We start from the raw sequence: 22706 nt of genomic DNA, 5'->3' as shown, positions 1-22706 counted from the left end.
GTCTGATAGCTGTTCAGTGGCCTATGTGAAATGAATGTGATCATAGTCCAGTTCCCTCCGGATTGGCTCCACATCACGTCTCCCCCTTCTCACTGCATTTAGGATGCTTGTTCAAGCTCTAGCGAAAAAGGGGAAGAAAATAGTGGGCATGGAAACTTAACAATCCTTTCAGTCCTAGAAGTGGCTCCTCCAGAGTACAGTAGGTTTGAGGCATCTTGGTGGAGCAGTGTGGCTAAACTTACACTGTCACTGCTTTATTAATTGTTTATACCCACAGTGCTATGAAGGCTGCACTATTGGCACATACAGAGATGGTTCCTACTTCAAAGAAGTTATAGTTTAAGACAAGGGACATACAGATGATGAGGGGCAGAAGGGTACAATCAAATCTATACAGTGAGGTTAGTTTTATGCTACAACCCTTCTCTTCTGCCTTTGGCCCTCCTACCTGCATGTTGTCCCTCTTCCAGGGCTTTCAGTCTACCACTTTTCACAAACACTAAATACAATGGCAACTCTTTTTTAAAAAGGGAAACAAAGCCAATGTCTTTTTGTACCTATAATTTCACCCAGATTTGTCAGCCTAATTTTACATTTGCAGAACACCACAGCAAATAGCACTACCGAGCCTGGAGTTCTGGAATGTATTTTACTCATAGGGAGCTGTGACTTCTGTCTCAGAAAAGAGTATATGGGGCTAGCAGCCTCATAGCTTTGCAGTATCGTGCCAGATAATTCCTGGATCAACACTGCCACATTTGACGCGGAGGAGGAGATAAACCACTTATTCCAAATGAGTCGAGCCCCACATCAGAGGATTGCCTTAAAAATCCCTACAGATTTTTTTAAAGCCACCACTTAAAAAAAAATTACTAAAGCTATAGGAGAAAAATGCTTAAATACAAACATTTATGATGAGCTTTAATTATAGTCAGCGGATTAAAAATAAAACTAAAAATGCCATTTTAAAGGCTCACAAAACTTAAAGAAAAAAAGGAATTCTGTTGTTTGAGGTTCTTGCTTTACTTTGTGGTAGTTTTATCACTCAGCCCACACTGCCCCATCTCTCTGCTCTCAGTTTCTCAGACAGTTTTTGAAAAAAATATGTAAAGCACTTTAAAAAAATGATGTTGGGGGAATTTGATTCATATGCCAGACGCTCAGATGCTTTTTAAAAAAGAAACATCATTTCAAAATAAAAACACAGTTTGGAAACTGAATTCATTGTCCTCTTTACTCTGATCCTCTGTTTTTCTCATAGAGCCAACAGTCTGGCCCAGGGATTGACACATGCATATGCTTAAAAAGAGATCATGATACAATGAAATTTGTTCTGAGTATTTGCTTATGTTTCAGCAGCTTCATTGGCTTCTGCACTTGGAAACATTTGAAATTTCCCACAACATCGCTGGCATAATCTAACTTTGCTAGGCTTGTTCTTCAGCCTGATCCTCAGAAGCATATTCAAGCTTGTGATGAAGAGTGAGCACACCAGGTAAACAGCAGCAAGCATACAAACTTTCAGGGTCTCATTTGCCTAAGCTTCCAGGGAGGATAAACATTTACTGCATCTTTTAATATGACAGCACAAACGCTACATTACAGGAGATTCATATACACCAAAGCAAAGACATTTAAATTGAAGGGTCCATCCTAAACTAATCTCATTGTGCAACCACATACGGTAACACTTATAGAGCCAAACTCAGAGATATCATAAATGGTAGTTAAGCTACACCATAATAGTAAGTTCATGTGAATGTGAGACTCCACATTTATAGGCTGAGGGGAACAGAAGGGCAAAGATAGAGCTGGAAAAGGAACCTCAGGATGGTGTAAGAAAATTTAAGATAATGCAAGCCTCTTGAGGTTAGTTTATTTGCCAAACCTATTCTTCCCTTTATGGCCAATAAATTACACCATCTTATGCTAACACTGAGTTGTAATTTACACCACCATCTTGATGTGAAAGCTGGACTCTTTGGGCCAGATTTTTCAAAGGTATTTCGGGACCTAAGAATGTGCGGTAGGCACCTAGTGGGATTTTTCAAAAGTGCCTAAGCAGGTTAGGAATTAGATGCCTACCTGCTTATGCTCTTTTTTTTGAAAAATCCTACTAGGCATCTATCTGCTTCTTTAGGTGCCTAAATACCTTTGGTTTCTAGGTGACAGAATTTTAAAGCAAGAGGCTCCTCATAAAAAAATAAGAAAGGGTACACTTAGAACTCTGCCATACCAGGGAAAATTAATGAATGATGTGTAAGCATGTTACAGATGAGGACTCCGTGTAATCTTAAATATGCTTCTAAAGAACAGGCTTGAATGTAAAGATGGCTTGTGGATAACAATTAATGCCTTTGTTCTTAAATGTATGATACAAAGTCATCTTATTTTTACACTGGGGAGCTATTCTTCTAAAGCGCAGCATATCAACAAAGGGAGTCACATGCATGGATCACAATGGGGAAAATACTCCTATTGACATAGACTATTGCACTCAGTTACTAGATACTAACAGTTAGGACATCCAAAATACAGTTGCCCATACAAAGCCGACCATCTAGGTGTAAATTCAGATTTCAAATACAAGGTAAGGGATCCCTTTAAAAACAAAAACATAAAAGGAACCTGGACAAATTTTCAGGTGAGCTAACTATTTTTATTCAGTGTTTACCAACAGACAGTTCCTATAAGCATGCAATACATAGAGATGTGAGTGTGGCTCAAAATCCCAAATTCTGCCAGCATCTTAGAATGTCATGAGAAAGGAAATATGGTACTGGTGCTATGACAGCAATAACAGAACGTGAAATTTCTCAGTGAGCGGCAGAATACAGTTGTTTTCAAGAAGAAAATAGAAGGAAAGACTGGCAGTCCTACTATAGCAGAAAGTCTAATTGTCCCTGATATATTAACTAGCTGGGTATCTTTGTTCTCATAGATGGATTTCATTGGCTTCTCCATTCAACCTGTATGGGATCTTATAATTTCAATGCCATATAAAAACTTATTTTTGCCCATTTTCAAAGACCAAATAAATAAAAATAGGACCCAGTTTCTTAGCTGTGTGCATCAGAGGTGTTGCAAGGGATTGATGGTAGCTCCTTGATTCTGGGGCCAGTTCTGTACCAATCTTGACACAGCTAAGAGCAGAATAGGAGTTGCTCATATCTACACCAGCTGCCTGCTGCCACCAAAGAACTATAGTTATCAGGGGATTACTGGAGTGCAGTTCACACAAGCCTCATCCCCTCCACACTATAACCACTGCGATAAGCAGGGGAAATGGCATTTGGAGCTGGTTTTACACCTTGGGAAGAACCTCGAGCTGGGGATATCCAGCTGGTTTCTGCTCCCTTTGTGCCATGACACTAGAGTGGGGCTCAGGACAAATTAGGTCGGTATAACTACGTCACTCAGAGGTGTAAAAAATCCACACCCGAGTGACTCAGTTAAATCTACCTAACGCTCGATGGGAGGGCTTTTCCTGTCAACTCAGCTACCGCCTCTCTGCGCTACTGCAGCTTTTAAGTATAGATCTGCCCCATAACATATAAATTGAGAATTAAATAAGAATATTTTTCTTTCAAGAAGTTAAAAACAAAACACATTAAATCTCAGACTCTGATCAGATTTGGTAACCGCATTGTTTGGTAACTGCAGATAGAATATCAGCAAGTATTTTACTGACTCAATATTTAAAAGTAAATTTTGTTGTAAAGTAAAGTTGTAAAACAGAGTCTGAACAATAGTAGTATAGCGGAGATTTCTTTTTGATGATCTCCCATTAGCTCATGATCACCTTAAATGAATGGCACACAGATTAGTTATTAAAATGCCACCTTACATATTCTCTAGCATGTTTATTTAGTTTAAAGGGCAGTTTTCTGAAGTTAGCAGCTTCTGCCCTTCACAACACAGTAATCAATGCCTGACTCCTGATCACGCAAGGGAATCATTCTCACTGCATCAGACTAAGAAAGATTAATTGCCTTGCAAAAGTTTAAATACCTACATATACATGAACAGCGAAAGGCATGCATTGTATGGAAAATGTCTCCAATAAAACACAACCACTATAGTCCCTCTGAATGAAGGTAAAACCAAATGTATGTGGGTGTGTGTTTCATTTTATTGTCTCCAACTTAAGTTTAGTTTGTGTGCAACACAAGTACAGATGTATGCATCGCTCAAACAAAACAGATCGTCCATCAAAAATGTTATTTAACCCCAAAGCATCCTATAGCTACACTATGAAGTGGAAATATATTTCTGTCTTCCAAGTCTTCAGGAAATACAAAGAGAGATCTTGCTGAATTTCAGAGGTTCCTTGGCACTGATTAATGGAACAGCCAATGAAAAGCTACTCACATGAGTAACAGTTGCAGCATCAGGTCCATCATTCTTAATCAGAGCAATCATCTTTCTAGACTCAGGTCAAATGGCCAAAATTAGGTGTGAGGCTTTTAAAAAGAAAAAACAAACAAACAAACAAAAAAACAAAAATACCCAACCCCACCTTCCCCCCAAAAACAAAAAAGAATATTCAAGTACCTTATGGACTAGAAAGAGCCTGTCAGGGCTAGCCCCGACTAAGAGGAGGTGTGACAAAGGAATGTCAACTCTGCCAGACCTTCACATGGGCCATACAAGTGATGGTAAGGAGGATCCTTGTACCTTGCACCTTAAATGTAAGGGGAAAATTCTGATCTCAACTATATAAGTGAAGCTCCTATTGATTTTGGTAGGTGGGCTTCGGCAGTATTTCCAAACCCAAGTTTTCAAAATCATGAGTCAGATCCTAAAAATCATGAGATTAAAAAAAAGAAAGAAAAAAGGAAATGTAATTTACTCTGAGTTTTTGAGCCTTAAGGGTTCATGTTTTCAATTTTTTTCTCCACAACTAGAACAGAAATTTTGTGGCAGAGGCAGAGATGGAACCCAGTTGTCCATTGCCTTTCCCAAGAGACTATCCTTTCTCTTCCTGCAATCCTCTGCCTCCTTCACTACACATCCTTCAGCTTCTGCAACAAATGAAGCAGAGGTCCTACAGACAAGTCTCCTTCACTACACAACCTTGATTCATCCCCAGAGCGGAACCATCCTGTGCACTGAATAAGGCCGGTGGTTCGGTCACAAAAATAGTATGTGATCATGTCTTTAAAGACTGTATCATAATGCACATGCACAAGAGGGCAAAATAGGCAACATAGGCACCCTTAATTATGGCATTTCCTGACTTTAGAGTGCTTGGACTTTGCAAGCTTAATTTTTTTTTTAAATGTAGATATTTTGTGTTTAATATTCAGTAGTTTAAGATCCCTGTAAGATTTGATAGAATATTTAATTTCAAGCACCCTGTATTTTATCCATCCAGAATCAATTCGAAAGACAACTTGTTTATACGTTAAATATAGTTTGTATCCAGATTTTCCTGTACTGTCATAGGTTTAGGAACAGATAGACTGGTTAAGCAGAAAGAACATCCATATATATCAAGACATTGTGCTTCCTATTGAATTAATTAAACAACAATGACTTGCAAACTAAGTAAGATTAGCAAGGAATTTATGGTCTGATTTTTCAGAAGTATGGGGCACAACTTACTTCCATTAACTTCAATAAATTGCTCACCACCTCTGAAAGTCAGGCCACACTAATAACTGAATCAAAAAGCAAGTGAAAAATGGACAGCTTCATCAATTACCTCATCAATGTGAAGAGAGAGAACAAGCATTTTCCTCTGATGGGGGTTGGGGGGAGCCTATGAAGCAATTTTACACAATGTCACATTTGTCCTTTAGTCCATTTTCTCCAAACCTAAAAGCCACTCCATGTGGTCCTCCTCATGAATATGACCAGTGCTTCTACAGTTTTGTTACTGGCATGCTGATTTATATTTAATAAGATTCCAAGGATTGCATGTGGCTTTGCTACCCAAAATTAGTTTGGATGGGCCTGGATTAGTGAAGCCAGGAAAAATTTTATCCTACAGCCTAGCCAATATGTTTCACATTACTGTTGTTTAGCAAGATAGACTGGGGGATATTGAAAAAAATTGAGATCTTTTCTAGGTACTCCCACTATGCAAGCCTTATGAATAGACAAGGGAAGAGAGCTGAATCTAAATTTTAAAAATTAAATTTTTGAAGGGGCGTGAATGATTAATTTATCTGCAAAAGTCTTCAAGAAGTCTATGGAAAATTTATCTCATCATAGGGGTTGTCCAGCTAAAAAATTACCAATTTTCATAAGTGACTATTAAAGAACCCAAAATTTCCTTGGCTTAAAATAATCAGTTTTAAATATTAGACTAAGGGTCAGATGTACAAAGGCATTTAGGTGCTTAAAGATATAAATAGGTGCAGAGTAGGGTTTACAAGATGCCTAAGCAAGTTAGGCGCTGAACTCCCGCTGATATTTCAATGGGAGTTAGCCACCTTAACTGATTGGCTGCTTTTGTAAATCCCACCCAGGACTTATTTGCATCTTTAGCTGCTTAAATACTTTTGAAATCTGGCCCTTAGTTCAAACATTTATCTCACTGAATGCATTACAGGAGGTGTCATGATTGATCTTCTTACCAAGCAGAGTATTGCCCAGGCTCATAAAACTTTCCAAATTTGGGAGGGGAAGGACTGGGAAGAATTACTTTAGTCTAACATGCTCCAGTCAGAGAAATTGCAGTTTTGCTAATAGAGAGTGATGTCACAAGAGGGAAGTCTGCAAGGTTTGAATCCAAGCAACCAGTCTTAGGCCTTTTTACCATGAGACAGTTGGAGAATGGTGCTGAGACAGACAAATAATCAAGGACACCTTGAGGGATGTTGAGGCAAAACAAACAGGAATCAAACTATACACTAGATTAATCAATATCAAACATTTTCTTTGGGTGCATGTGCGCTTGCTTTTGAACAATTCAGGTTTGGCCCAATATAGATTGCATCATGTTAGATTTAATCTCAGCAAAATTCCACAGTGTATTTTGTCCTGAAAGATTAACTAAAAAAAAAACCAAAAGTCTGACAGACAAGCTACCATTGCTCTTTGTATTTGTTACACATTTAAAATAATGAATAAAGTAAGCTTTCTTCACATGACAGTATATTTATATACTGTCATCTTGAATTCTGGAAGTAACTACAAATATGTTTTTATAAGCCTACTGACACAGCTCTTACCTCATCCTATCGTTCTGTGGCCCCTGCCTCAGATTTCTTTTGTGTCACAGTGGCTTACCTTCTTTCCATTGTCAGGTGTGGCTTTAGCCCTTAACCTATACCAGGTAAATTCCATCCCTTTCAGGGTAAACAGCAGTTCAGAAGAAGCTGGTAGGATCATAGAATCATAGAATATCAGGGTTGGAAGGGACCTCAGGAGGTTATCTAGTCGATCCCCCTGCTCAAAGCAGGACCAATCCCCAACTAAATCATCTCAGCCAAGGCTTTGTCAAGTCTGACCTTAAAAACTTCAAAGGAAGGCGATTCCACCACCTCCCTAGGTAACGCATTCCAGTACTTCACCACACTCCTAGTGAAAAAGTTTTTCGTAATATCCAACCTAAACCACCCCCACTGCAACTTGAGACCATTACTCCTTGTTCTGTCATCAGCTACCATTGAGAACAGTCTAGATCCATCCTCTTTGGAACCCCCTTTCAGGTAGTTGAAAGCAGCTATCAAATCCCCCCCTCAGTCTTCTCTTCCACAGACTAAACAATCCCAGTTCCCTCAGCCTCTCCTCATAAGTTACGTGTTCCAGTCCCCTAATCATTTTTGTTGCCCTCCACTGGACATTTTCCAATTTTCCACATCCTTCTTGTAGTGTGGGGCCCAAAACTGGACACAGTACTCCAGATGAGGCCTCACCTAGAGGGGAACGATCACGTCCCTCAATCTGCGGGCAATGCCCCTACTTATACAGCCCAAAATGCCACTGGCCTTCTTGGCAACAAGGCCACACTGTTGACTCATATCCAGCTTCTTGTCCACTGTAACCCCTAGGTCCTTTTTTTGCAGAACTGCTTCCTAGCCACTCAGTCCCTAGTCTGTAGCAGTGCATGGGATTCTTCCATCCTAAGTGCAGGACTCTGCACTTGTCCTTGTTGAACCTCATCAGATTTCTTTTGGCCCAACCCTCTGTATTCTACCCCTACCCTCCAGCGTATCTACCTCTCCTCCCAGTTTAGTGTCATCTGTAAATTTGCTGAGGGTGGAATCCACGCCATCCTCCAGATCATTTATGAAGATATTGAACAAAACTGGCCCCAGGACCGACCCTTGGGGCACTCCACTTGATATCACTCAGGATCAGCAACAGCGGTAGTTAAAGCAGGTATTGCTGCATTGTGGAGGGATAGGGGAAGAGGATAAAATGGGGCCCAGCCAGGGCCTCCAAACCCCTGGACCCAGAACTGTGCAAGGAGAACCCCTGTGGGGGCATTAGGACCAATATAGCATCTCCTCTTTCCCCAGCCATGTGGCCTCGGGGACAGAAAATGTAGGGAGGTGCCAGACAGACATTCACTCAAGCCAGCAGGAGCAGCTGCAGAATCAGCTCATGCAGGGACCCAGGGACACTGGTGATGTCACTGAAGTATTTTCTACAGATTTGACTGGACTTTCTCTGGCCCTGTGCTGACAGGCTGCATGCGCTCCCCCACCATTGTGCCCCCTCCCACACAGACTCTTCATCTCAGCCTGAGCTGCCCTGCCTCTCCATTCCCTTATCTTTTTGTTTAGCTTATCCCCACCTAACCAAGGTGTGGTCTACACTAGAAAATTAGGTTGGTTTAACTACATCAGTCAGGGGTGTGAAAAATCCACTCTCCTGAGCAGCATTGTTAAACCAGTCTAATTCCCCAAGTAGACAGCACTAGGCTGATGGAAGAATTCTTCTGTCAGACTAGCTACCGCCTCTTGGGGAAGTGGATTACCTATGCCAACCGGAGAACCCCTTCCATCAGTGTGAGTAATGTCTCCACTGAAGGGCTTTAAGAGTAGACAAGCCCAAAACCCACCCAAAAAACAGATAAGTAAATCATGGAACTAACATGATCTTTGTAGCCATCACATCGTTCACTCTGCTTGTGTGTTCTACCCCTTTCACCTCATCTGTGTCTGTGCTATTAGATTGTTAATTCTGTGTTATTACATGTTTGTACAGTGCCTAGCACACTGGGGCCCCATTCTCATTTGGTCCCTAGTGGAGCCTCGCAACCTGACCCAAACCCAATGGGATCCGAATACAAGTATTAGGGTCTGAAAACAACCTGATGCTTTCAGGTTTGGGTTGGGTCGTCTCTGCTCACCTGCTCCTGCCCGTGGGTTTGGCACAACTGCATGGCCCACTCCTTTCAGCCAACACCACCTTGCTGCACTGTGTGCTGAGGAGTCGCAGTGCCTCGCACTCCACACCACACAGTGCCAGGAGGCAGCAGTGGCTGGCAGGAGCAGGGCATGCAGCCACACCGATGCTGAGCCCATGGGCAGGAGGCGGCCAGAGATGTATTGCAAGCCCAGCTCCTGGGAAGCATACTCAGCCCCACCAGGCTGAAACTCAAGGACAAGGCAGCAGTGGCAGTGCTGACACAGGCTATGGAGGAAATGTAGCTTTCAAGTCAGGTTGGGTCTGAAAATGACTTGACGCTCTCGGTCTTGGGTAACCTGTGGGCTAATCAGGTTCTGGTTGGGCTTTAAAATTAGACCTGAATGGACATCTATTCCTTTTCCCTAGGCACTACCCTAATAAACATTGGACAGGTTCTCTGTTACCTGCAAGAGCCTCATATTTTCCATCTATCTTGTGTATCCCAACTCTCTGTTCACAATTCCTCCAGCCTACTTCCAAGCTGGCATACTGTGACCTTTCTGCCCATGTTCCTTGTATGTTCTAAGTTGGATACAAAGTTCTTCCTATTCATCATCATCCATTATAGCCACCTGGAAATCTAAGTGGTGCTTTTCCTCGGCTAGATTGTTCTTTTCTTACAGGCCTTGGTGTTTGGCTCTCTCAGAAGCAGCAAATCCTTATTGGCCAAGTCAATCAGGCCTTTCTGTTTATTAAAGCATTGGTTTCGTGGCTACCTACATGAACATTGCCATAACTGCAGATTCTGTTTTGTATGCAGCCTCTGTTTATGCTGCAGGATACAGATAGTCACATTCACTGAACAATCTCCACAACCTACTGGCTGTTCTTGACCTGCTTTCAAAGATGACCTGCTACCTTCTGGGCCAACTTCTGCTGCTGCTTGATCCCCTCTGCCTGAGTTTACAGCTCTATTTCTACCTTTGTCTTCAGCTGAGACACATCACCACAGGCAGCTAACTTCTCACTGAGGATCCTTTCAGCGTTGGTCATCTGCTGGGCAGGCCCCCTTTTTCTCTGACTCTCTTATTCCTGCAGCAGGGCACACAGCTACATTCCTCCTCATCAAGCTCTGTCAACTGGCTGGCCTCAGGATCCATCTTCTGTTTCATCTGCTCTACCTGCTGTTCCAGGGCAAATCTGGACTTCTCCATCTCATAAATGCTTTCCCCAGTGTTGTCCTTGGGACTCACTAGGTCCACAACCTCTATTGTTGTTTATTGAACTGCTGCAGCTCCATCTTCTGCTCAAGAGCTTCCTCCACCAGAGTTCTGTTTAAGAAGGCGATCTTTGCCTCCTCTTGCATCTTCACTTCAGCACAGTTCTGCTTTTCTGTTCATCTGGTTGAGAGGTTCTTCTCTTCTGCCAGCCACCTATGCAAACTCTTTCTGCTCATTCTCCAAACTGGAAATTTTCTGCATCTGGGGGATCCAAGCGCAGTCAAGCCACCCATCTCTTTCTGCAGACGGGTCTGTTTCCACCTCCCACTGCTTGGCTTCGGGTTCTTGGGTGTGGCATGGTTCTACAGGTAGGTTACAACAGTTATCCAAAATACTATACTCCCGTGCTGAGAACTGAATTTGGGCATTTCTTTCTGCTGGACAAAAAAAAAGGTCATCGAGACCACGTGACCCTCAGTTCACAAACCACATCACAGTCGCACCCTCTGATGAAGCACTCCTATCTTTGGGGCTTGTGTTTTCTTCACCTAAAGCAAACTGTCAGAGCTTCCCTCTTTCTTCTAAGTGCTCTCAGCTAGTTGTGTGGAGGGGTGCATGTGGTGTTAACTCTACTAGAGGCCAAAAATTCAATGGCCCATCCAGAATCCTATAACTCAGGCTGTCCTCTGGAGATCCAAAAAAGGAATTCACTGCCAGGTTAGACCAAGAAGTGGTTCTTCATCGTTTTCCCACAGGTGCTTACTAGTCAAAGGCAGTTTTCAGGTTTATTAGAGTCGCCACAGCCTATAAAGAGACGGTGTTAATTACTGCCTTACTGATGGTACTACTTGCTTTTTCAGGACAGTTCCATCCATGTTGGAGGCTATGCTGTCCCTTTATGGGCCTCTTGAAGAAGAAGAGGTCGTGGTCTAGTGTTCTGCTGCAGAGTGAGCAACATCCAGGTCTAAGTACCTTATTTAGCCTAGCCCAGGTGTAAGCAGCCAAACTGCAAAGCCATACCCAAGTGACGTGTCCTTGCTGCTACTGCGCTCCCCCATCTGTATCACTAGGACTTCTAGGGGCACATCCCATGGTTCTCTGTTCTGCAGCAAGCTGAGTTGCTCTATAATTCTCTCTCATTGAATTGTGGGAGAAGCTGTCTTTCTTTCTGTGCACATGGGTTGGGGGAATAGTGGGAATGCACAGGAAGACTATTAGCACTCAAGTGATTTAGCCTGATTCCTCACTGCAATGTGGGCAGGTTACCAGCCCAAATGAAATTGGAACCTGGGCTCTAATTCATACCTCCAGCCATCCCAGCTAGCCTGGGGGAAAGCACATACCTGGGTGAGAGCCTGGGCTAACTCTGTAGTGAAGACATACCCTAGGACGCTGGCTCAAGTCGAACCCAGGTAACTCCATTACCATCAGAAAACCATTTAATGGCCTATGTAAAATGAAGTTGTGGTTTCACCCCAATTTACAGAAGTCCAACATGACAAAAACAACTGTCCAAGAATATGGTCTGGCATTTGGAAATGCCTTGTGGTGATCCATTTGAATCAGAGTTCAGGCATCTTACCAGGATGTATTTGTTATGTGGATAAACAGAGCGCCCCGTGGGGCCCCCCCCACAACTCAAAGGTGTCAGAGTGACTTCTTTTGCAAGTGTTTACATTCATTTTCAAAAAGAACTGGGCCAGATTCTCAACATAAATAAATCAGTGTAGCTCCTTTGAAGTCAGAGGTACAGTGATATACAGTCTGAGTACCTGGCCAATGAGATTCCCTAGAATGTTTCTCTAAGAATGGCCATACTGGGTCAGACCAGTGGTCCATCTAGTCTAATATCCTATCATCCAACAGTGACCAATGCCAGGTACTTCAGAGGGAATGAACAGAACAAGCCATCACTGAGTGAGCCATCGCCTGTCGTCAACTCCCAGCTTCTGGCAATCAGAGGCTAGGGACACCCAGAGTACAGGGTTGCATTCCTGGCCATCTTGGCTAATAGCCATTGATGTACCTATCCTCCATGAACTTATGTAGTTCTTTTTTTAACCCTCTTGTAGTTTTAGCCTTGACAACATCCCTGGAAATGAGGCCCTCGGGTTGACTGTGCATTGTGTGAAGAAGTACTTCCTTTTGTTTGTTTTAAACCTGCTGCCTATTAATTTCATTGTGTGACCCCCTGGTTCTTGTATTATGTGAAGGAGTAAATAACACTTCCTTATTCACTTTCACTTTCTTCAGCCCAAGGCCTTGCCCCTTTGGGGGCCCTCTCTGGACCCCCACACCGGTAAGAATTTTATATTACTTTCACCCCTGGGAGATCCCTTTATAACTCTTCAGTCTGCTTTAAGTAATTTACTTCTACCTTGAATAATTTTGTAACATATGCAAATTTTGCCACCCCTTTTTCCAGTTCATTTATGAATATATTGAACAGCACTGGCCCCAGTACAGATCTTTGGGGGAACCTGCTATTTACCTCTCTCTATTCTGAAAACTGACCATTTATTCCTACCTTTTGTTTCCGGTCTTTTAACCAGTTACTGATTCCTGGAAGATCTTTCCTCATATCCCATGACTGCTTAGTTTGCTTAAGAGTCTTTGGTGAGGGACCTAATCAAAGGCTTTCTGAAAGTCCAAGTACACTGGACTATCCTTGCCCATATGTTTGTTGACCCCCTCAAAGAATTCTAATCTATTGGTAAGGCCTGATTTCCCTTTACAAAAAACATGTTGACTCTTCCCCAACAAATCATGTTCATCTATGTGTCTGATAATTCTGGTCTTTACTCTAGTTTCAGCCACTTTGTCTGGTACTGAAGTCAGGCTTACCAGCCTGTAATTGCAGGGATCACCTCTGGAGCTTTTTTTAAAAAATGGTGTCACATTAGTTATCCTTCAGTCATCTGATACAGAAGCTGATTTAAATAATAGGTTACATACCACACTTATTAGTTCTGCAATTTGATATTTGAGTTCCTTCAGAATTCTTGGGTGAGTAACATCAGGTCCTGGTGACTTATTCTGTTTAATTTATCAGTTTGTTCCAAAACCTCCTCTACAGACACCTCCATCAGAGACATTTCCTCAGATTTTGTCATCTTAAGAGAATGGCTCAGGTGTGGGAATATCCCTCACATTCTCTGCAGTGAACACTGATTCAAATAATTAATTTAGCTTCTCCGCAATGACCTTATCTTCCTTGAGTGCTTCTTTAGTACCTCTGTTGTCCAGTGGCCTCACTGATTGTTTGGTAGGCTTCCTGCTTCAGCTGTACTTGAAATTTTTTTTTGCTGTTAGTTTTATTAAGTCTGGCTATTTGCTCTTCCAATTCTTTTTTGGCCTGCCTAATTATACTTTTACACTTGACTTGCCAGAGTTTATGCTCCTTTCTATTTTCCTCAGTAGAATTTAACTTCCAGTTTTTAAATTGTGTTTAACTGCGCTTTTAACTTTGTTGTTTAGTCATGTTTGAGGTAAATATAAATTGTAAAAGATTGTTTTTCAATTTTAGTTTAAATGGACAAATGTGCATAAAAGAGTCAAGGTGGGTGAGGTAATATCTTTGATTGGATCAATGTCTGTTAGTGAGAGAGACAAGCTTTCAAGCTTACACAGAGCTCTTTTTCAGATCTGGAAAAATAACTCAAAGTGTCACATCTCTGTGAAAGCTCAAAACCTCATCTTTCTCATCAACAAAAGTTGGTCCAATAAAATATATTACCTCACCCACCTTGCCTCTCTAATATTTTGGGACCTACATGGCTACAACAACACCGCATATAAAAATGTGCATAAGGGCAGCAAAGTATGTATCTTGCTCATGGAGGGATGGGCAGAGTGACCTAATATTACAAAGCTTTTCCATCTCTTATTCATGTAAAGAACACTGACATTTTCCACAGAGCCAGCTGAGAGGCTGCATGGGAGCACATACTGTATACAGATGTCCACAGACTCCAGAAGGTTAAATTGTTGTCTCATCTGTTTGCATCATGTACTGTATGTTGCCTTTTAAACTGGGGATACATCGGCTTTGTTTTCATATTCACTTTTAAGCAAAAAATACTGGTTGCCATAGCAATATGTTTTCACCCTAATTTTTTTTTCACACTGGCTTTTCTTTGGATTTCTGCATATCTTCTTTGGATTTCATCACTCCTCTGTCATATCTGCAGCCCCTTGCTTCTTAGCAACTTTTAACTATCTCAAACAATAACACACTCAATAGAAGATATGCAAAAGAGCCACTGTGTCAAAGGGATTTCAAATTTAAATAATATACTTAACTCGGAATAAAACTTCATACCTGTTTTCTTATTCCCATTCCTCTGCCTTTACATTTCCGTTTCAGCCACATATTTTATTTCACTAATCGTACTTTACGGACTAAACACACAGTAGCAATCGTGCCCCAGTGATCCTGATAATTTTGCAGTGCATTCTGGAAGTTCTAGTTCACTTAGCACACTTCCAGTATCACTATCTTTAAAGCTAAATACAATTGATTTACACAGACATCTGAATCACACTGTATCTATAGCAAATTGCTTTCAGACTAAAGAAACAAACATGCTCCAGCACTGTGAATTTGCCTTTACCCTTAACAGTAGGATAAAATTAGCTACTTTGAACTTAAATAGCACTTTTCATACAATGATTTCAAAGCACTTTAAATAAAAGTGGATATGTATTATACTTATTATTTGCCTGATCAGGAAAGTGAGGCACAGAGAAATTAAGGCCAGCATCTGCAAGCAACTAGGGTGTCTAATGTTAAGTACCTAAATCCTCATTTAAATAAGTGGAATCAATGGGAGTTGTGAGTGGTAGGTACTTGTGGAAATCAGGCCATTTATTCAGATGCCTAAATATGGATCTTGGCCAAAGCAATTTGTCCACATCAACACAACAATTTTGTGGCATAGCAGAGATTAGAACCCAAGTGGCCTGGCTTTAAGTTTCCTGCTCACCTGAGACAATGCTGCCTCCCATATTTACAAATGCTGGTTTTCTGCATTTGTTTAATAAAGTATGTTTGAGATTATTTTTGGCATCTTTACAGTGGGTCATGAAACAGCATGTTTTGGCACTTTCTAGCCTCACTGCCAAGCTGCTTACTCCAGGCTGTCATTCCTGTGCTACCCAGAGTCCCAAGTAGGAAACTGACAAAGGCTGGTTGGTTTGTAGAGTTCTGGGGTTTCGCAAATCTTTTTTTTTCTCCTGTATGTGTAAAAAACTAATTTTATCTTCAAGTATTTTATACAGGCCTTCACTTGTTAGTTTTAGATTTAATTTAGCAAGTAAACAAACCTTCTTCTTCTCCTGGTCACCCATTGTATCAGTTGGTAGATAAGTGAAACAAAGGACCACAGCAAAGAAGCTGAACAGATATCTGGTTTATGAGACCCGTTTGTTCACACTTGGCACAGCACTGTCCTTCTGGTGTCCGAGTAAAACTCCAATGCGAATAATAATGATGAAGACAAACCAATTTTATATTATTGTACTAGTGTAAATTAATTCTCGTTTTCTTTATTTCTGTAGTTACTTGCAGGGATTTGGGACTGAGAGAGGAAACCAGAAAGCTACGTTAGTGAAATTGTTTAGGAGGCACATGCAGACCATATGAGATATTGTACTTAAAAGCTAGTAATGTGATTAGTTAAAAGTCAGTGGATTCTGGGACTATGGCATGGATGGGGTGGGGCGGGTGGAGAGTGTTAAGCCTCCCAGTATGGTAGATCCAGGAGCTCCTCAGGAGAAGTGTCCCTGAAAAGTAAGAGTTGTCCCACATTCTGGGCTCCTAGAGCCATGCTGCCACTAGCTGCATTCCAATGGGCTGCTCATTAGCAGCCAAAAGAGGGGCCACAGCAGGAGTTAATGCTATTTCAAGCAACATTTAACTCCCGCATGGATATTCACATGGAAATTCATATGGGGTCATCTGGGGACAGTGCTTCTCAGAGATGCTGGGCATAAACTCCAGCCCCTCTTGTTCAGTCCCTGTCCCCAAACCACAGTGGAGCACTTCCTCATGGAATCCCAGGGACGGATGTGGATACTGCAGAGCCCCAGCTCTCTCTTTGCACCCTCTTCCAAAATTCTATTTCATCCCAATCTCCTCTGCTTGTGAAAGTAGAAGGAAGTTTTAGGCCTGAATTGTTTAACAATTCTATGTCTTTGTTGGGTACTGATTGAGGAGACTTTGCCAATTTGGATAACACACTTTCATTTGGACAGAGCAAGGGCCATTGAACTTGCTGCCAGTGCCAGCTAAATGTGAGGATCTGCAAGAAGATTCCATCCCCCACTAGTTTCAGAGTAACAGCCGTGTTAGTCTGTATTCGCAAAAAGAAAAGGAGTACTTGTGGCACCTTAGAGACTATTACCAGCAGGAGAGTGGGGTGGGAGGAGGTATTGTTTCATGGTCTCTGTGTATATAATGTCTTCTGCAGTTTCCACAGTATGCATCCGATGAAGTGAACTGTAGCTCACGAAAGCTTATGCTCAAATAAATTGGTTAGTCTCTAAGGTGTCACAAGTACTCCTTTTCTTTTTGCGAATACAGACTAACACAGCTGTTACTCTGAAACCTATTTCCCCATGTTTATTCCCCCACCCCCACCCCCTTCCCTTCATCAGACATTCTTGTTAACTGCTGGAAATGGCCCACCTTGATTATCAATACAAAGAGAGCCCCCCCACCACTCTCCTGCTGGTGATAGCTCACTTTACCTGATCACTCTCATTATAGTGAGTATGGTAACACCCATTGTTCCATGTTCTCTGTGTATATAAATCTCCCCACTGTATTTTCCATTGCATGCATCCGATGAAGTGAGCTGTAGCTCATGAAAGCTTATGGTCAAATAAATTGGTTAGTCTCTAAGGTGCCTCAAGTACTCCTTTTCTTTTTGCATCGCCCACTAGGTTTTTAATAGATCTGTTGTAAGGTCAATTCCTTATTCTATTTTTGGTTCACTGAAAATATAAATTCCCGGTGTCTTTAGCTCCTTGTAGGGCATCGAGTTGTTTGTTTGTTTGTTTTTTTAAAACAAGCTTATTCCTCCCTCTGGGATTCATCTAAAAGAGCTGCAATGTATTTCAGATTGTATTTTGGCTTGATGCAAGACGCCTTTTCATAGGTACTCTACTAACATGAATTTTATAGTGTGTCAACAATATATTATGGACCTGATCCTGCATTCCTTGAACACCTTGATAAAGCCCATTAAATCATTGGGAGTCTTTCCTTTGACTTTGTTACATTTTAGAACAGGCCTGTTTTATTTGCTGAGACTGCAATAAGTGTATTGGGTGCAGTAGTAATACAGCATGAGGTGGTTCACCTGAAGTGCAATTAAAATGTGCACTTTTTTGTTCACTGAAAAATAAATATGATAGAAATAATATGTTTATAAAAGTAGAAGAGTCCTTTGAGGATAGTGTCATGCATGCTGTCTAATCACGCTGCAAGAGCTAGTTGGACAGAGATTATGACACTGTATGGATCTGGCTAACCTAAATCATTTTAATCTCTTCTTTTTAAAAAAAAAAACACTGAAAAGTATGCTACGTATGTTGTGTGTAAATTATCAGCACTATCATCATCAGCGTTCCTAAAAATATATTCTTGAGCTGTGCTCTCAACTGGATATGTGGGAATTTACACATATCTCCAGATGCAGTGAGGCAACATACCCTTTGATATTGGGTTTAATTTAATTTTATATCCTACACAATTTTCAGGATGATTTAAAGATTATATTTTCTAGCAGGCTGAGCTATATATCCTTGAAAACACTAGGAACATTTTCTTTTCTAATTCTTATTGGTATATATGACCCTTCCCTGACATTTTTAGCTTCAACATAACTGCTCTCCTTAGCCTGCTAACAGCAGCAGCAGCCTGTGATCAATCACAGTTGACTGGCTCATGTGATCTAAACAGCTATGCCTGTCCATGGGAGCAGAGATGGTGTCTATGAACTATAATTTAAAGAGCCTGGTGTCTCATTTTTGCAACCAATGAAATTTAGTGAAAGAAAGAAATACAATTTTTATATCATGATTTCCTCTACTAAAATTTACAGTGGTTATATATAAATACTAAATTTAGAAATGTGTGATGTTTTGATTACTAAACTCTCACTTTTTTTAGAAGGTCATATTAAGAAGACTTATCTCATACTGCCAACAGCTAATGTGAACCTGTCATGGCGACAGTATATTTGCAAGAATCTGGCTAACCTAACTCAATGCAATATTTTGATTTCTGCTGCCGTACTTTTCTATCATTATCCATATACATGCATGGTGTGATTGATTCATCCCTGCTGAGGAGGGAAGTGAAGAATGATGATGACTGGCTTATGAATGGAATATCTGAAGTTACTGAAAACTGACTATATTCCCATTGACTTCAAAGTGAGGAGAACGGAATCCACAAAGTGAGAATGTATACATTTATGTATAGTCAAGTACCAATGGCAGTATGTATTTATAATTAGTTGACTGAAAGAGCCTGTATGATATTGATGGTATCTTGACATTTTGATTTTTTATTAATTAATTTATTTATATAGCACTCCATGAATTAGGGGCCTCACAGATAAAAATATGGTCAAAAGCGGTGATCCTTGAGTCTGTCCGAGTTTTGTTTGGTACATTTCCCTAGAGAGGTGGGGCAAAGGCAGCTGGCTAAACTTTTGTGTTCCATCCAATCATCAGGGCAGCTAGGGATCAGTTCAGCCCTCTGCCCCCATAATATCTGAATGCTTCATAACTTAATGCATATATACACATTTACAACACAATAGGGAAACACTTTTGTCCCCATTTTATAAATGGCGAACTGAGAAACAGAAAGGCTAAGTGACTTGCCTATGGTCTCATAAGTAGTATGTGGCATAACAGGGACTTAAACCCAGGTCATTTAAGTAGGAGACTAGTCTCCTGACTCCTGGTACACCTTACTTACTTCCCCTTATTTCCTAGGACACTGGGAACTAGCTGGGAGTGGCACAGAGCTAACTAAACCAGCTAGGGATTCTCCCACTCTAGGAAATCCTCAGCAGCCCATTTAGGGTAGCTTAACAGCCCCTTTGTAGCACTGTGGCAGTACAGAGAGGATGTAGAGATCAGGCTGCAGAGATCAGGTCTTGCTGCAGTGCTACTTACTCAGGCAAAAATATAATAATTGATATTTTTGTGGGGTTCTTTGCAAGGTTGGGCCCTTGTAGAATTATAACAGAGTCAATAAGAGACAAGCTGAACCTGCTCCATTTGTAAAATGCAGAAAGCAAGTTTGGGGCACTCTGAGGAAAAAAAAACATGTAAATATTTCAATACAACCTAATTTGAGCCAGAGGCAACTGCTTGTGAGTCATCTAGTCTGTCCCTTAGAGTTATAGAGACAAGGTGGGTGAGGTAATGTCTTTTATGGTACCAACTCCTGCCGGTGAGAGAGAGAGAAGCTTGCAATCCACACAGAGCTTTGCTTCAGGTCTTCTTGGTGTTATGGCAGGATTAAGTCCTTCGTTCCTTAAACCAGTGGTTTTCTAGATCTTTTATTCTATGGATCACTTTGAAACAGAGAGATCCCCCCTCATGAACCCACCAAACTTTCCAATGCAGAGTCTCCCATTGCTTGGTTCTCAGAATGTTTAATTCAGGAGACCACCACGAAGGACAACACAGACCACTTGCAATCTACAGAGCACTTCTGCCCTCACCCATCCTTACTAAGTGAGTGTTTAGTTATGCCTTGACTAGTTTAGTCACTCTTTGGCAGCCTGTTCCACTGCCTGACTCTTCTTATGGTTACATTCTAAAGGATAAATTTTCCCTTCTGATATGCTGTGTATCCCAGTGCACCAGTATAGATGGCATGAGAATTTACCAGGTACATTTTCCCCAATATTTAATCTAAATTTTTCTTGTTGTAACTTAATCCCATTACCGTTTGTTCTTTCCTCACTGATTAATAGAAATAATGATCTATTTTGATTTCATTTGTCTTTTCTCTAGACTGAAATAATCCAGTTCTCCTAACCTTTCCCTGAAGTTTTTATATTCCAAACTTTATTTATTGGTAGTTGGTTGCTTTCCTCTAAACTCCCTCCATTGCAGCCATGTATCTTTTTAAAATGTGGCGTACAAAGCTGATCATACTTCAACTGAAGCCTAGCTAGAGCACAGTACAGAGGAGCAGCTACTTTGCTTATTTATTCAAAAACATTAATCTAACTAATAGGACCTTCTTGTAAACATAAACCCTGTTTAAGTTTGTTCTAGTGGGTAAGGTACCACAATGTAGATTGGGAAACGTGGATTCTATCCCTAGTTCTGCCATTCACCTACTATATTCACCTTGGGTAAGTCATTCACCTGCCATTCACCTTGGGTAAGTCTCTCAGAGTGGGATTCACAAGAGGGATGTAGGCACTTAAGTGCCACTTTAAGTATCTAAGTCCACTCAGCTGCCACCTAACCCTGGAGGTGCCTAAAGTCCCTAGTTTTCTAAATTTCAGCTGCCGGCTACATGCCCAGACACCTCTGTCCTAATTTTGCTTAATAGCGTAACACCTAGTGCATATCTCAGCCCCAGTGGGATTCATGAAGTAGGCGTTTCCAGCGCCTGTCTTCCCTTTGGGGCCCAATCCAGTAGGTGTGCTCAGACCAAGTCTAAACCCTCACAAAAAGAGTGGAGGAGGAGGTGGTTACCCCCCTCATAACTTTCAGCCCAATTGTTAGAGCACTATTTCCCTACGTTCACAAGGGTTGCCCATTGGCATCAGACAAAACCAACTGAATTTATAAGCATAAACTTTACACTTGTTTCCAAGTGAACTGCGAGTCCTCTAACACACACCAGGGGGAGGAGGTCCTTTTACAGCTCTGGGAAAAGCACTATTAACAGAGTATTGTGGTGTTCTCTTGGGAAAACATAACCAACATACAAGAAAATAATTAGAACAATTGTGACCTATTATAAAACTTTGTAAACAGACAGCTCTCAAAAAACTGAAGTGCATGGAACTTGACACTAACCTCTCAAATTTCCATATACTCTAGGGATTTCACTAATAACAAAGACAAATGGGGTAGGTTGTAGACAAAATAATTAGGACTTTCTTTTTCCCAATGAACTCCAAAGGGATTGTCAAATGTTTCTCAATATTCCATATCAGGGGAATGATGATTTATTTGGCATCTTGCACAAGTCCAGAGGTACTGTTTTTAAAAATTGACTCCTCAAGTGCCAATATTGCAATGTACTGTATCATTACCAGGGTTTAACTTCAGTTCAGTTGCGTCCATGTACATTCATAAACTAAGCTAGAAGAGTGGATTGACTTTTTGCTTCCATGGGAAAACTGCATGGACTGTGTGAAGGCTCTAAATGAAATGACATTAAAGAAGGTTGCTTTTGATAAATATAAAAAGAACACAATTAGCAAACACTACAAACCATTCACTGCTGCAAGTTGAATCCTCAGTTCTATTTTTTTTTAAAATCTGTATCTGTTTTAGGATAACTAGCCCCACTTTTTTGATTTGACAGATCAAAGAATTCTATCGCTGTCAGGTCCGCAAGGATTCAGGCACTCCTTCCTGCTCTATATAACTTCAGCAGCAAGAACAATATATGCATCACCTAATTTAACTGCAAATGGCTCTTTTTAGCATGAATTGTCTGTTTAAAGAGAATGCACAACAGAACTCTTAACTGCATCCCTGAAGTCATGAAGCACTAGGCAGATAAGATCACGGTGGTTACCGGGAGTAGCAAATGGGAAAAGCACTATAGGAAATGAACTCTTGTCACTAATCTCAAGAGAGTGGTATATTTAGGTCAATTGTACCTGAAATCGTTTGGTGGGGTAATTGCTCTTTGGTCCAGACTCTGCTCTCTGAGCCCGTCAGGGTGCTTGTAGGTCCACTGGATTGGATTCACCAATTTTCCTCCAGATTCATTTTCTAAAAGAAAAAAAGAAAACTCAGCTAAAAGGCAGCAAGCTTTAAAAAAAAACAAAAAAAAAACCAGATACTCTCTTGTGTTTTTTATCTTTTAAACTAACATTTATAATAAATACACATTAGAATACATTTTTAATATAGATTACTGATTTCTGCAGACAATTTACTGGAATAAAAATG

General features: G+C 41.0%; 1 protein-coding gene across 9 annotated transcripts in view; it reads right to left on the bottom strand.

Annotated features, from left to right (window-relative positions):
• Positions 1 to 22706, bottom strand: part of MYT1L (myelin transcription factor 1 like) — a 380619-nt gene that overhangs the window by 247038 nt on the left and 110875 nt on the right. For all 9 annotated transcript variants that reach the window (XM_073336127.2, XM_073336123.2, XM_073336134.2 and 6 more), the window contains one exon: positions 22412 to 22526. The gene's annotated coding sequence lies outside the window, so the exon portion shown is untranslated. The remainder of the gene's footprint in view (positions 1 to 22411; positions 22527 to 22706) is intronic.

This window comes from Lepidochelys kempii, chromosome 3 (assembly GCF_965140285.1).
Source record: "Lepidochelys kempii isolate rLepKem1 chromosome 3, rLepKem1.hap1, whole genome shotgun sequence".
In the NCBI taxonomy this organism is placed as follows: domain Eukaryota; kingdom Metazoa; phylum Chordata; order Testudines; family Cheloniidae; genus Lepidochelys; species Lepidochelys kempii.
Note: the sequence above shows the minus strand (reverse complement) of the source record. Positions and strands in the feature narration are given on the sequence as shown.